Below are 15,582 nucleotides of genomic sequence, written 5' to 3' on the forward strand. Positions count from 1 at the left end.
CGTGCGCGTGCGTGCGTGCGTGTGTGTGTGTGTGTGTGTGTGTGTGTGTGTGTGTGTACTCGGTCAGTATAGGTGTTAGAAAGGCTCCAAGAGTATCTTACAAAATCAGATGCAGGCGTGTTTCCTGTTCACAGAGTCATTTATTGAACATGTAACTCAGAAGTTTAACAGGAAAATGTATCTTGTGGTTATGGTTTGGTTTGGTTTTCTTTTTTTGAGGTAGGTCCTTACTCTGTAGCCCAGACTGACCTAGAACTCCCTTTGAGGCTGAGGCTGGCCTCAAACTTGCAGACTGCACACTTACTGAAGCCACTTTGCCTGACTGAAATTACTGCTAACAAGCTGGTTGAAGGTGAGGTGATGCAGGGCCTACCTGGCCCAACCCTGTCATCAGCACAAGCCGGTGAACACAGGAGGGGTCAGCAGGGAATGTTCAGTGGCATGTCCTTAGAAGGCCTTTTGGTAGCAAAGGCAGAGGGTAATTTATGCAAGGTTTAAGTAGCTTTTAAAGAGCCAGTTTTTCTTGTACAGTGACTGGGTTTCCATAAAACGGAGACGAGGCTTGCCCGTTCGGCTCAGTTTTAGAGAGGACGGTGCTGTAAAGTTAATGCGCTGAACAATCTATGGCACTCTGGCATTAAATCCAACACAGGACATAAAGAATCGGACCTGCTTCTCTAAGCCCCGGCAGTCAGCAGGGAGATTGAGCAATCTCTGCTGATGAAAATTACCCCAGTGAGTGGAAAAGAGCTGGGAGTGGGGAGGTGAGGCGGGTAAGGGTCAGGAGCACCAGGAGAGAGACAGGGTGCGTGGAGGCTACTTCGTTGAAGGATTTGTGTTATAAGCACCAGTATACCAGGGCTTTGGAAAGCCAACCTGAGAGAGAGAACCAAGAAAAGGAAAGGGAGAAGTAAAGAGAAATCTGAAGCACTGACAAAGATTGCTTCAAAGGCAAAGAGGAAGGAGGCAAGTAAATCATCTCAGAGGGCAAGATGGTCCTTTCAGATATGAGCCCTCACAAGCAAGTGAGAAGACATGGAAAGGGGGGTAGTCATCTGCACAGATGAAGACGCCTTGAGCCCGTGGCCAGGGCCTTTCCTTGGACGTTGAGTGGCTGAGTACAGACAAGGGTTTTCAGAGCGAAATGATTAAGTCAACTGAGTCATCAGATAGATAGCCAGCTCCTTCAGGCCTCCTGCCTCCACCCTCTGAGCCTGGAGATGGGCAGTGCATGGGAGCCAAGGGTAGCAACATGTTCAAGGAGACGAAGACTTGAGGAGCCAAACTTAGGGACAAGTGACAGAGAGACAGTTGATGAGCAAGAGGGAGATGTCACCTGCTCCACCTAAGTGTGTGAGCAGTGGTTGTGTTGCCTGGAGGATGGAGCGGGTGATCCCGGAAGGACAAAAGCGCTGTTGCAGTTGCTCTTGAGAAACTTGAGTGGCTAATGCTACTCCATGGATTCCTGTGTAGATGGCCTCTTCCTTATCAAGACTCAAACTCAACACTAGGAATAACGAAGTGGATTTGAAGATGTGTGAGACAGCAGATGTCAGCCCCAGCTCATCACGGCTTTGGGAAATTCATTAATGGGAATAACATTAATTCATTGCTACCTCCCAGCATCACTGTTGCTGCTTGTGACCTTCAGGAATCCTGTCTCCCCATCAAAGACAGGACCCAGGAACGATGGAAACATAGAAGTGCCTTTAACATGTTTCCCACCCCTGTGCTAGGACTGAACCCAGGACCTCATGAATAGTAGACAAGAGCTCTACCATTGGGTTCCACTCCAGCTACTCCTTACCTGCAACCCAGAACTTCTAAGAATGATCCATTCACTAGAGCAACCCATTCTCAGGGTGGGACACAGCTCTTGACTATTCTGTGGGACAAATGCAGGGGTGGCTGGAAGGAAAATTGGGGACCATAATCCTTTAGAAACTCACTTTTTTGTTAACCACTGTCTGTTCACAGGTTGGGAGACTCCATAGTGCAGGGTAGATTAGCCTTCTGGTCCCTGCCATGTGCTTGTCATTGTTCTGATCACCGACATTTGTACTATAATCTTTTCATGCTTGAGAAGTCAATGTCCACATTCCCACTTCACATTTAGAGAGGGTCAGCAGGTTGTCTGTCTCCCCAGACAGAGCAGATGGATGCCCTGTGCTTGGCTTTTTCTCTCATGGGAAAGGTTCAGACTCTCCCCAACTTGTGACCAACATTTCTGCTATTTTCTGTGGTCTGCCTCTGAGATAACTTCCTCAGGTACTTAAGAAAAGGTATTTATTCAGTCTTTTATTAGAATAGCAACAGTAGCTACTCTTTTACATCAGGAACTGTCCCAATACCCAGAGACCTCAAGAAGTTCCTTTCCCAGGGTTTCCGTCATGCTTCTCTGCCCCTAGCACTGTTTTCAACTTCTCTTTAAAATATTCAAAATGAGAAGAAATCTAAGTAACTCAGGAGTAAAGGTGTAAAGATGAGCACAGAGTGGTGGGGCTCAGTCATGGAGCCCTTATCCACCTGCTCTGTCCTTGAGTTCCAGCAAGAAAACCCCACCCATGGTAACAGCAAGGGGTTGCATTGCAAACCCTTAGCCAGAGAACTATAGACAGTAGACTAAATATTGTTTCTGCTTGGGATGTAAATAAAGTTTTATTAGAACTGTTATTTGTTTATCTATCAGCTTTGGCTGCTTTTGCACTTCACTGGTGAATTTTAGTAGCTGGAACAATGCCTAGAACACATGCTTTCTGTTTCTAACAGGAGTTGGTGACCCTGGCTTCAGCTGTCAAAAGTGAAATACTGATACAAGGGTCTCTCCTCAGAAAGGCCTTTGGGGGCAGAGGTGTGCCACCGCATCCCTTCATCTTTAGTCACTGAATGCTCATGGCCACTTAACTGCACAGCAGGCTCCCAGCTCTACCTTGAGAACAAAAGCTGAGCACACTATCCCTTTCCACAAGAGACAGTGTGGTGTGAAAGAGGGCTGTGCAGAACTGTGCGAACCAATATGGAGGCACAGGGCTTGGAAGTTGGGTGTCCTAGAAAGAGGCAGCCAATCCCACCGAGGAGGAGGAGGCAGAGAAGCCTTCTGAGAAATGATGGACTCTGGCCTTGGAGGGTTCCGAGTACAGGAGCAGCCATGATGGGCTGTGGATGAGTAGTAAGGGTCGGCCTTGTGTTATACACGGGGACCTCTAGCTTTGCATGTCAATGTCCTTCCCACTTGAGCAGGTTTCATCTTGGCTCACTTTTCAGGTGGGGAAGGAGATAGTGGAGAGACAGAAGGCATGAGTAGCAGGGCACCAGCACCTGCCTTGTCCTTCTCAGGAGAGCTGCGGGGGACGGACACCCTGAAAGCCCCTCTGTGAAAATCATCAGGGCACAGAGTCCAGTGAAGAAGCGGGCCTTTGTCAATGGGCCTGACACCTGGGCACAGGAGGGAGCAACCATTTCAGCTATGGCCAGACATGGAAGTCTTGAACTTGAGGGCATCTAACACCCTTTGCCTCTATGGCATGCATACAGTGATTGTTGAAATTGTATACAGCCCTCCCTCTACAGAAGGGTAGAACTGTAATTGCTGTTTTCATATTATTGTTAAATACAGTGATATTTCATGAAAACAATCCAAACCTCAAGTCCATCTCCTTCCATAGCCTTGCTTACGTACTTAGCCAGTCATTATCATTATCTTCAGTTATGTCTAAAGGACTGGTTTGGGTCTCCGTTGTGAAAAAGAAAAGAAAAGAAAGAAAGAAAGAAAGAAAGAAAGAAAGAAAGAAAGAAAGAAAGAAAGAAAGAAAGAAAGAAAGAAATTTCTGAGAGGAAATGGGTTACAGAATGGTGGGGTCTGAGCTCTGGGCATCAACCTTGAGCCAGATTCAATTTCTTGCTTTTGGAGACCTCTGCACCCCTCTGCTGAGAGCCTTGTTTTCCTGTATCAGGTGATGGATGGGGCTGAAATGCAGCTCAGTGGTGGATGTGTGCATTGAATATAGAAGGTCTGGATTCTCTAGATAGTATGCCCACAAAAGGCCAACACACTTAAAGGTGGCACGGCCATTCAGCACCTAAGAGTACCCCAGCGCCACCCTGAGGCCCTGAGTGGTACCTTGCAGCAAGGCCTCTGACATAGAAGGGTCCCAGTTTCTTCATCTGCAGAAGGGGAAGCTGGATCTTCCCCCACAGACTAGGGAGGACCATTAAAGGAGATGCTTTGGTCTTTCTGTTAGATGTTTGTTTGGTTGGTTTTGGTTTTGAAGACAGGGTTTCTCTGTGTATCCCTGGCTGTCCTGGAACTCACTCTGTAGACCAGGCTAGCCTGCTTGCCTCCTATGGTCTTCCTTATGGTAAATCTTTTCAACCCTTCTGCAAAAGAAGCCAAATGACGTCAACGGAAGGAGCAGAGGCTACTGCAAAACCTGGCAGCAAAACCCTGGGCGGTGAATGCAGAAGACGGCTGAGACAGCCAGACCCTGCGCATCTGTACTCCTCAAGCAGGGTGTTACCAGGTCCAGGGTCTATAGATGGCAGTCTCCTGCTAACTTCCAGCCAATGAAACCGGCTTTACCAAAGACTATGCTCCACGCGAAGGGAGCAAGGCAAGGAAGGTGTCAGAAGTCTGACAATTCCTAAGTCACCTTCAGAAGTCACCTAAGTCTCCCAGGGACCCACACGGTCACTCAGAATGTTTGGTTTTGAAAATCAAAAGTATTTTTCTAAAGTATTTATCTACAAATCATATTTTACTAAAGGAAAGATATTCCACAAATATACAAAAAAAACTTGGTGCTTAAATGTTTAAGCCATGTAACTGAGTCACTGTTGAGATTTTCCCTCAACAAACCCACCCCCATCTGCTTCCTGACTTCAGGGGTGTCTTCCAAGCTGCTCAGCTATAGAACTCACAGCAAGAGAATGGGGGCCTTTTCCTTGTGGTACTGTGTTTCAATCTTAATGCATTCCTATTGTTCTTTGACGCCCATTCTGGGGAACCACATCTACCTGGTCAGCCTTGACATTCAAAGGTCTATGCCAGACTTTGTATTTGCTGGTCATCAAAGACGCTCTAATTAAAATGAAGAAAGATTGTTTTAATCTTCATTTGACCATGATGAGTTTGAGCCATTGAAATGGTCATTGTAGGGTAAAAATGCTTGGTCAAAAATCAGTAAATTTCCAACAATTTGACTCATATGCCAGGGCCAGTGGCAAATGCTGGGGAGAGAAATGAGTGCCTGACATATAGGGACATCCAAGAGGAACAGTCAGGTGATCGGGCCATTCTCACACAGGGGACAGCTATTATATTAAAGGCAGAAGAGGCTGCTTGGGGACATGAAATAGAGCTACTCTGATGTGTGTGAGGTAGGGGAGGGAAGGAGGGCCAAAGGGACTGAGCCCCTGGGGCTGCTAAGCAGAGAAGTATGGGCACACTAAAGTGCCTGGATTGGGAAAGGAGGACAAGCAAGTGTGGACGAAGCATGGTATGGGAGGAGGGTGCAGAGGCAGCAGATGGAGAGGGAGCAAGCCCCTAGACATGATGGAGAGGAGCCGCTCTGCCCCAAGCACACCAGCAGCCACTCAGCGCTCTTAATCTGACAAATGGCAAGATCGGACTGACCATTTAGAAAAAGAATTCCCGTTGCTAGTGTAGACAATTGATTAAGCCCAGTAAGAACTGCGGCAGGAAGACCGGCTGAGGTGAGAGAAGATAATGGCTGTGGTGCTGGGGACAGAGCTGAACAGATCCACTGGTTTGAGTCTGCGTTCTTCTGCGATGGAATCTCGGGATTCAATAGTTGAGAGAGAAGGAGGCACCTGTCACAAGTGCTGCTAACTCGGGTAGAGGACCCTGGGAAAGCGGACACAGCAGGAAGGCAAGAGCTCACACTTGGACTGCTGGTGCGGTGTGTCTGTCATCCAGGAGGCTTGTGCAGGCAGCAGCTTTGTCTACAGATTTGACGCTCCATGGGGAGGTCCCCATGGGGGTCTGCACCAACCTTGGATGAAGCCACATCACCTCACTTGGCTTTTTGACAGGAGTGCTTGGGCTCTGAACTCAGGTCCTCGTCCTTGCTCAGGAAGCACTTTACCAACCAAAATAGCTCCCTGGCCCCAAGACCAAGCTCTAGTGTAAACAGAGACATTCAGGAATAACAAATCAGGACATAGAGCTCAGAGCAGGCAGGGTGACATGGTCGGGGGTGTGATGCAGAGCTGGGTGCCCCAAACACAACATGCTGAGGGGTTATAAGCTCCGAACTCTCAGGTTTATCTCAGCACCACTAAGGAGAGCTTCAGGGACATGGCTGAGGTTCTCAACCTCTAACCACCTCCCTGCATGTGGTTGAGAGCCACAAAGAACTCACTCCTTTTTCTTTTAGCCCAAACGCTCTGAATGACCAAAGCAATAGGTTTGCAATCGACTGACATTCTTATATCTCGTGAAACTCTTCCCACAGGAAGCATCTATGATGGAAACCTTGAGCAGGCAAGTTAAATGTACAAAATTTGCCCATGAAAATGGAATTGATTCTCTAAGCAGAGAAACAAACTCAGTCGTGTTAGTTCAATATTAAAAGCAACCATAAAGACCCTTGCATCAAAGACTATGGCCCGCTGCAGTTAGAAGTGGGGATGTCTGCTCATTGCCTGAGCTGTAGCCAAAAGATGTAGGCTAGGACAGTCCAAAAGATGTAGGCTAGGACAGTCCCCGTCCCCATATCCTCAGTATGCGCCCTCAGCACCTCTATCAGGGGCACTGCAGTGGTCAAACATCTGACAGGAGAGACCAGGGAGAGGAAGAAGAATTGACTTTGGCTGATGGTTGGGGGTACCGTCCATGGTGGGGAGGGAGAGTGAGAGGAGCAGCTCATGGTCTTGACTGTAGGACTGGGAGGTTGCTTGCTCACCTCTCAACCAATCAGGAGACACAGGGGATAGGAAGGAAGGCAAGCTATAAAACTTTAAGGCCTGCCTCCTAATCACCCACTTCCTCCAATTAGATCCTACTTCGTTTTGTTCCAGTCTCCCCAAGCAGTATGGACCAAGGACCAAGAATCCAAACACAGTTCACATTCAAACTATGGCAATGCTTCTACCTGAGCACTCAGCCCAGCCCAGTGTATCTGGCCTTCAGTAGCTACTCTATTTATCTGGTGCACAGGGTGGTCCCTAAGCACAGAACCATAGTCATCACTTATTGGTGGATCCTTTCCTCTGCACTGAGCCCCTGGCCATTTGTAATTCCTGAGCATCATTGTTTAAGCCAAAGCTTGATCTTGAGATTGAGGGTTACTAACAGCTCAGTCAGTAAAGGGCTTGCTGCATAGGCTTGAAGACCTGAATTCAGATTCCCCCACCACCACCACATACACACATGTGAAAAAGCCAAGTGAGGTGGCATACACTTGTAATTTCAATGCTGGGGAGTCAGAGACAGGTGGATCTCTGGGATCCAGCCAGCCTAGTGAAATTGGAGAATTCCAGGGTAGTGAGATACCCTTTCTCAAAAACAAGGTGGATGGCACCTGAGGAATGACACCTGAGATTGACTTCTGGCCTCTACATGCACAAGTACGCACGCGCGCGCGCGCACACACACACGCACACACGCACACGCACACGCACACACGCACGCACACAAAAAAACTCACAAAAAAAAAAACCTGACATAGAAATGACTTCAGGACACTAACCCTAAAATAATTTTAGGAAAACAAAGACGGCTCAAGACGGCTCAAACATGGCAGAGGAAGGAGGAAGAACACTATCACTCAGAGCCAGGCTGTAGGACAGAGCAGTATGGAAGGGCAAGAGCATCAGGAACAGGCCCCTGATTTGGGATTCACTGGCTCACATGCATCTCTTCTGATAAGCTGCAAAATCTAAAACTCCTTATTAAATGTCAGATAAATCGGCTGGCCTGAGGCGAAGCCTCTGAACGGATGGCGAGTGCCGCAGTCCGATTCTCTGTAATTGATGGGCTCTGAAAAAGCAGAACCAATCCAGGCTGATTGCAGATGAAATGACTCCAGCCAGCAAAGTTCAAACAAGAAATATGTGAACTTTAAAGTACTTGAACACAAATCAAGACCGTGAGTTTTTATAAAAATCTTTACTAGCTCAAACTGCTGAAGCTCAGAATGACCTTTATTCTTTGGGGTGAGAAGCTGGTGGGGCAGGGAATGCTCTCACCATATATCAGGTCGAGCTATGGGAGAAGAGCAGGGAGGGGAACCTGCCACCATCCCCACTCCAAGCCCTCCCGCACAGTACCTACAGGACCTGGGAAGCGACAGTTTGGTGGAAACAGAACCCTCTCCTTCCACTGTTCCATTGGACTGGACCTTGTGCTTTTTGCAGGACATTAGACCATGGACTCAGGACACTGGGCTACAGACCCAGCTTCTCGTCTATGCTCAGACATAGTGGTCCCCAAGCCAATACCAGTTGAACTCAGTAAACAGACATCCATGGGCCTGGTAAACATAGGACTCAGCAGGTGTAGATCTATGCTCTGTATTATCCTCCATCATTCCTGAGAGGTATCCTTTTGGTATATAAGGAAATGGAAGGTTCTGGAGGACTATGGCTATAGAAGGATGGAGCTGGGTTTTTTGATGTCATCTGTTGGATTCTGATCCCCTGCACATTCTTCCATCCCAAGTGTGTCCCTTTGTGACACCAAGTGGGCACCATGTGCAGTCTTATCCTATATGGGGGTCTTCCTTACTAGATTTCATTGTCACCACCAGGTGGAAGAGCTAAAGGAGACAGTCCGAGACAATCCCAGGCCATCTGGCTCCAATGCTCAAGAGTCTCTTCACTGTGCAGTGTAGTGGGTAGCTGCTCCAGCTTTGACCTCAAAACACTGCCCCTAGTGTGGCAGCAAGTAACTGCCACACCTGCCTATGACCTGCCCCTGGGGTGTGGCCAGGAGGGACCCCTTAAAGACCTGAGATATGTGCATGTTCACTCTCTTAGCTCCTCATGGTCCTGGAGGCTGGATTTGCAGACCAAGTCATAGTTCCCCAGAGAACTACGCTGGACTGTACCTCATCGCTCCCAGAACCTGCAATTGACCCCTTATTGGTTGTAAATTACCCCTGAAATAAACCTCCTTTAATGATTAGATAAACTACATGGAATTGCCTCATTAATTATAACAATAGTGCAGGACTACCTCTGTCTATGGGATGTGAGCATCTGAGGAGAAGCAGGGATATATGAACTAAGGCAGAGTGTTCAGAAATCGATGGGGTTTGTGTTGGGAAGAACTGTGGTAGTGCTGTTATGCTGGACCTTGTGGTACAAAAAAGTTCAAACGTAGGATGTAAAGGAGCTATGCACACTGAGCCAGAGATCACTCAATCATCTAATCTTCACCAAGCATTGGCGTAGCTCTGGAGAGTCCCCTAGGCACTCGGGACAGACATTGCAGTGAACCCGTGTTTCAAGTTTGTGGGTTTGGCCATAAACATTAAATCAAGCAGGAAAACTTTCTAGCACTGTCTAGATACTCCATTTTGACCTGTTTGTGGTGGCCAACAGCCATTGACATCAAAGCCCAAACTATATATCTCAAAGTATGGATTCCAGCCAGGCATGGCATAGAGCACGTCTGTAATCCTAGCCTGGCAGACTGAGGCAAGAGGATCTTGAGTTTAGGGCCAGCCTGGGCTACCCACTGGGACCCCATTTCAAAAAATAAAAAGTGGAAAGGTTTAAGCAGGGATTGGGGGATAGAAGAGAGGAGGAAGAATAGGGAAGGATCAGCCAAAGCTAAATGTGTATAAAAATGCCAGAAGGAATCCTGCTACTTTGTAAGCTAATTAAAATAATAGAAATCAAATGCTAGCCGGGCGGTGGTGGCGCACGCCTTTAATCCCAGCACTCGGGAGGCAGAGCCAGGCGGATCTCTGTGAGTTTGAGGCCAGCCTGGGCTACCAAGTGAGTTCCAGGAAAGGCGCAAAGCTACACAGAGAAACCCTGTCTCGAAAAACCAAAAAAAAAAAAAAAAAAAAAAAAAAAAAAAAAAAAAAGAAATCAAATGATAAAATTAAAAAAATGCCATCAAAATTTAGATTTAGATACTACTTGGCTTTCAAATAAGAAGCAGATAATTTCTTCAGTACAAATGCACTCCAAATGATAGAATGAACATACTTATACTAAAATTTTTATTTGCACATCTGAGGTTCAGGTCTAACTAGGCAGGCTGTATTTTTATTTGCAAAACAAATCCCACTTTAAACCTGAGTGATCTTTAACCTTCAACTGTTTTCCAGAAGGGCCTGCAGAAGGGGCCAGGGGAAGGTTACCTGCAGAGCAAGAGAGACACACTGAGGCCAACAGTCAAGGCTCAGGGACCCTGCCCAGGGCCTTTTCTGCTCCACAAGGCTGCCTTCTGTGAACCCAGTGGAAGGGGGTCTGGATCTAGGGACAAGCTCACAGATGCATCACATCATTTGGTTTCCCAGTTGCCACAGATGCGCTGAAACGAAGTGACCCCTCCAGGCAATGCAGCATCCTTAATCCTGGTGAGAAAAGGAAGAATCCCGATAGTGAATTTTCCCAGTATTCAAGACTACTCTGGCCCTAGAATCAAAGGCCCATGGCTACAATAGGAAACAGGTAAGCCCCTGGACTCTCCCGGCCCCACCCCCAGCCCATCCTTGTAGCAGGTGTGCGGCACCCCCCATATGGGCAGCATTTGGTGAAATGCTTCAGGGAAAATCAAAAAGTAATATCGCCACAGCTTAAGGGAAATCCCATTTCCTCTGCAGAGCAGCCTCTCCAGAGATGGCGGCCTGTTTCAAGGTGCCTTTATCTGAACACATTCTATTTGGGAAGGAGCAGGAAGAAGGCCCAGCCTCCGCAGGTAACTCAATCAGATTCTTTGGCATTCACAGGGATATCTGTTACCATGAGCCTCTTGGGGCAGCAAGGGGATTAGCAGAAGGATCACCTGCCACTTACTGAGTGTCAACCCAGAAAGAAATGGCCTCACGACCAGCCCTGCTTAATCGGGTACTAGAGGGCTGTTCTCAAAAGGAAGACTGACAGCGGCATTTCCAGGCATGTTTTAAACTGTCCCTCAGATCAGGGACAGGGACTTAGCACAGAGAGACAGCAATGTCAACAGTGGCCACTGGAGGAATTTCTGACAAGTGGCTCTTTGTTAACTGACCAGTGTGTGCTGGGCATTGATATGGAGGCTCCAGACCCTCTAAAATAGCCCCAAAGCCTGTATCTGAGGGCTAGGGATGGAGCTCAGTGACAGAGCTGAAGCATGAGATGCTCTTAATTGCCAGAACTGTAAGATAGATATAGATATATAGATATATATGTAATTATATAGATATATGTATTTTTTATAAATTAAAAAAGTCCAATTTCCATGGGCATCAATTTGAGGCCAAGACAATCTGCTCATCAAAACTGCACATCCCAGCTTTACATCACATTTGACAACAGGAGAAACCAAGATCAGGCCAGGCCAACTTCTGAACCTGGGCAGCCACACTAGACCCCTGCTTTCCTCATATATGATGCGGCCTTCATGGGAGCCATGAGTCAGGGTGGCCTAAAGGAAGGACTGATCCCAAGTCATGCACAGCCTACATCAATAGTCAGCAAAATATGGCAAATACCCAACCCACATCACTGGCTATTTTGTAAGTGAAGTCTTATTTGGTAACAATCATATGGATCATTTACACGTTGTTTGCGACTGTTTCCAACTATGATGGCGGCATTGACTGTAAAGGTGGAAACCATACGGCTGACAAATATTTGATATCTTCCTTTATAGAAAGAAATGACTTGTCCTTGGCCTGCACTCTTTCTTAGCGGACATCTCACAATGCTGTTTAGACTCCAATCAGCATTGTGGTGGGTGGGGGTAGAGGAGGGTGTCATGTCTTCATGAATTGAAAATCCCAAAACACCAGAGGAGGAAGTGCTGAAGAGGAAGCCCTCAAACACCAGCAGAGTTCCAGGCAGAGCTGTCTCAACTAGGTTTCTTTTCCACAAACAATCCCAAGTTAATCAAAAGGAACACTGCACCTGCTTCTGTGTTTAGTTTCCTTAGGAGTAGACTGCTAAGGGCCAGTGAAGTCAAGGATCTTGGAGGAAAAGCGACAACTCCCTTAGCTAAACCAGCACATCCCATAACTACATTCTAAACATTTCTTTACACCCACAGGTAAGTGTAGTCTCAGTCCTCATCAAGGAAACTTCTCTTTGCAACAGATGGAGGTCATTACAAATAAAACCACAACCAATCAAAATGGAGAGTTGTGGGGCCCAGTCCCAATAAAGACATCTACAACACAACTCCTACACCTAAGGTTCAAGGATCAGTTTGGAAGAGGGGGCAGAAAAATTGTAAGAGCCAGAGGAACAAGAAGTTTGCTGTGAGATTGTGTCTCCTAGCAATGTCCAAGAACCTACACCCATGATATCTCCTTCAGCATGGCTACCTAAACGTGACCTGAATAGAACATCACCAACAGACATGCTAACATGGAAGGGGGAAACCCCTCAGTCCTAGACAAAGAACTACAGGCAACTAAGGAATTTGGAGAGCAGGAAAAATAGTCTTCCCCGGGGAAGAGCACACTGATTGGTTATCCAATGTTGAATGGCCAGCCCTGAAAACATACACATACAAGTAACATTGTAGAGACTCAGCAGGCTGTGTTTATATATTTAGGAACACACACACACACACACACACACACACACACACACACACACACACACCAATTAAAATAAAAAGAGACCATGAATTGGAAAGAGAACAAGAGGAGGTGGGGTACATGGGAGGGTTTGGAGGGAAAAAAAAGGGAAGAAGAAACTGATGTAGTTATATTATAATCAAAATATTTTTTAACACTTAGGTAGAATACTGGTTAGCCTCAACTCTTAGGTAGCACTCTTGCTATCAATGAAATGAAGAGAGGCCATTTCTAGCCTTGAATCTGAAACCAGCCACAACTGCACCAGGCTGTCTGGGATCCTCGTTCCCACAGTTTTCCACAGGACTCTTTCTGTGCCGCTGTCTTAGAACCTCAGCACTAAGACTGCCACCAGGACTTCTCCCCACACCCATGGTCCTGATTCAGGTGGAATAGCAGAGGTTCCATGAACGCACCTCCTGCCATGCTGCACCTCACCTTCCTGTACACAGACCCCCCAACCTGTCATATTTTCTCCAGCACATCCGTGTCTCTCCTGATTCCTCCACGGAGATGTTTCCCCCTCAATCTGCCCTGGATCTCTAGAGCAAGGCTTCCAAACCTCCATGATCCAGCTGGTCAAATTCTACTTCACACCAATGTTACCTGTGGCCAGGGAAGCTTCGGACTTCATAGAGTCATGGCTTCCACTATTCTCCAGTGGGTGTAGGGTAGGTGTGGAAATGGTGAAGACACTGAATTATGGAGACTCTGTCCACAAGATCCTGGGATCACTTCCAACCAACTACCTATTGACAGGTCAGTGGGTACCCCCAAAGTGACTCTGTCCCTGTGGCTTGGACAGCACAAAAAAAAAAAAAGGAGTAGACCTTCAGTGTCCAGAGCCAAGAAGAAAAAACCATCAAAGGTGAGGGTGGCTTCACAGTATGTCTGAGCCAAGGTGGTTAGTGGCATGTGGACTGAAATGATGTTAAGTGACTCAGAGGCCCCTCAGCCTGTACTTTGTGGATGATAGCCGCCTTAGCCCAGGAGAAAGGACTGTGACCCTGAATGTCAGCAGGATCAGCAGAATCTTCACTTTTTTCTAGCCTCTAGGACATGTGACCCTGCAGCTTCCAAGGACCAACTGGGGACAGGAGAGGCACAAAGATGACTTGGCAACTTGTCTGAATGCTGTCCTAGAATCAACTATGCCAGTTAGTTCTGCATGACTATGACAAAATGCCAGAGACAATGAACTTAAAAGGGAAAAGAGGTTCATTTTGGCTCCTGGTTTCAGAGGTTTTCATCCATGGTCACTTGGCTCTGCTATTTTGGGCCTGTGGTTGTGCAGGACATGTCAGGGATGCATGACAGAGGAGGCCTGGCTACCTCTTGGCAACCAGGAAGTAGAAAGAAAAATGGAAGGGGACAGAGTCACAACAACTCCTTTAAGGGCACACCTCAGTGACCTCACTTCTTCCTAAAGGTGCCACCACCTCACAAAACAGTGTCAACAGTTAGAGACCAAGACTTAGCATATGAGCCTTGGGGGATGTTTCAGATCCAAGCCATAGTACCCTGCTACACACACAAACCTTCGGTAACCATCTTTCTTCCCAGGTTGGAATTTTCAGAGAAAGCCATACTGAACCTCCAAGTGGCAAGTCACAAGCAGGGGTCACTGGGAAATCCTGACAGGGTTCTGATGCCAAGGACAAGAAGCACATGCAGGAGGCTGACCCTGAGTGAACCCAGGTCTCAGAGCAGTCCAGCCCCTTGAATGGCTTCTTTGAGGTTTGAGACAGCTACCAAGCAGCCCAGTAGCCACAGTGTCCAAAATGTCCCATGTGGTAGGCCGAAGGACTCCAAGCCATGGCCTGGATGGAAATGGCCAAAAGTGATAAGACAGTATTGGCTTCGGTCGTTAATGGTGACACTTAGATCGTTAATGCCAGCCAGGGCACCTCTGCAGAGGTGATGTCTCTCCGGATCTTGGTTAGTGGCATGTGGACTGACATGATTCTAAGTGATTCAGAGTCCCCAGTCACTCACCCCTACCACTCAGGCTTCCTTACTTGCCTTCGACTAGGAAGGATGCCTTGGTGAAGGAAGAGGCTGGTTTGATGGGTTAGCCAAAATATTCCATGGTTATCCCAATTACTAATGTCCATGAGATCTACTGAGGGCAGAGCATATCCAAGAAGCCTTAGGGTCCCCAAGCCCAGGCCTCTTGGTAAACGAACCCCTGGCCCCTTTCCCATTACCACTGAGGGCATCTCCTTCGGCCCTAGACTCTACCCTTCTCCTCTTTTTCTCTGGATAGGTAACTGTGGGGCTGTATGGTGCTGGGCACCAGAAAGCCTTTTATTTATCCTTGATGGGAAATCCCGTCAAAGTATAATGTGTTGCCTAAGTTAAGGTTGAGACTGGATCCTGACGTCATAAGTTGCCATCTGCTAGGAAGTGCTGAGTGGGAAAGCCCCGCTGCCCCTACTTCTCCCCCACAGCCTGCCAAGTACCTCACTGATGGTTATGTTTCAGACATGAACATCACCTTAGCTGCAAGCTGTGAACTATACTGATTTCTAACTGGTGGCACTGGAGTAACCTGGCTTTCCATGAAGTCTAGGTCTCAAGGTACTGAAATCCCTTCTTTCTCAATAGCCTCAGACCCCCAAAGCTCTGATATGTCCTGTGATTAGCATTAAAGCCAATCACAGTTCAGCTCAGGCCTGGTGTTCTAAATGGTTCGGTGACTTTTCCAGAGGCCCAAGATGCTGTGCCTACGAGGCCTAAGGTGCGGCATCTTCCAAAGGGCACTTTGAAGACTGACTGTTGACAGTGAGAGGATGCTTTCAGCTCTGTCCCATAGCAAGAGTCTCTG

Source organism: Peromyscus eremicus, chromosome 1, assembly GCF_949786415.1.
Source record: "Peromyscus eremicus chromosome 1, PerEre_H2_v1, whole genome shotgun sequence".
In the NCBI taxonomy this organism is placed as follows: domain Eukaryota; kingdom Metazoa; phylum Chordata; class Mammalia; order Rodentia; family Cricetidae; genus Peromyscus; species Peromyscus eremicus.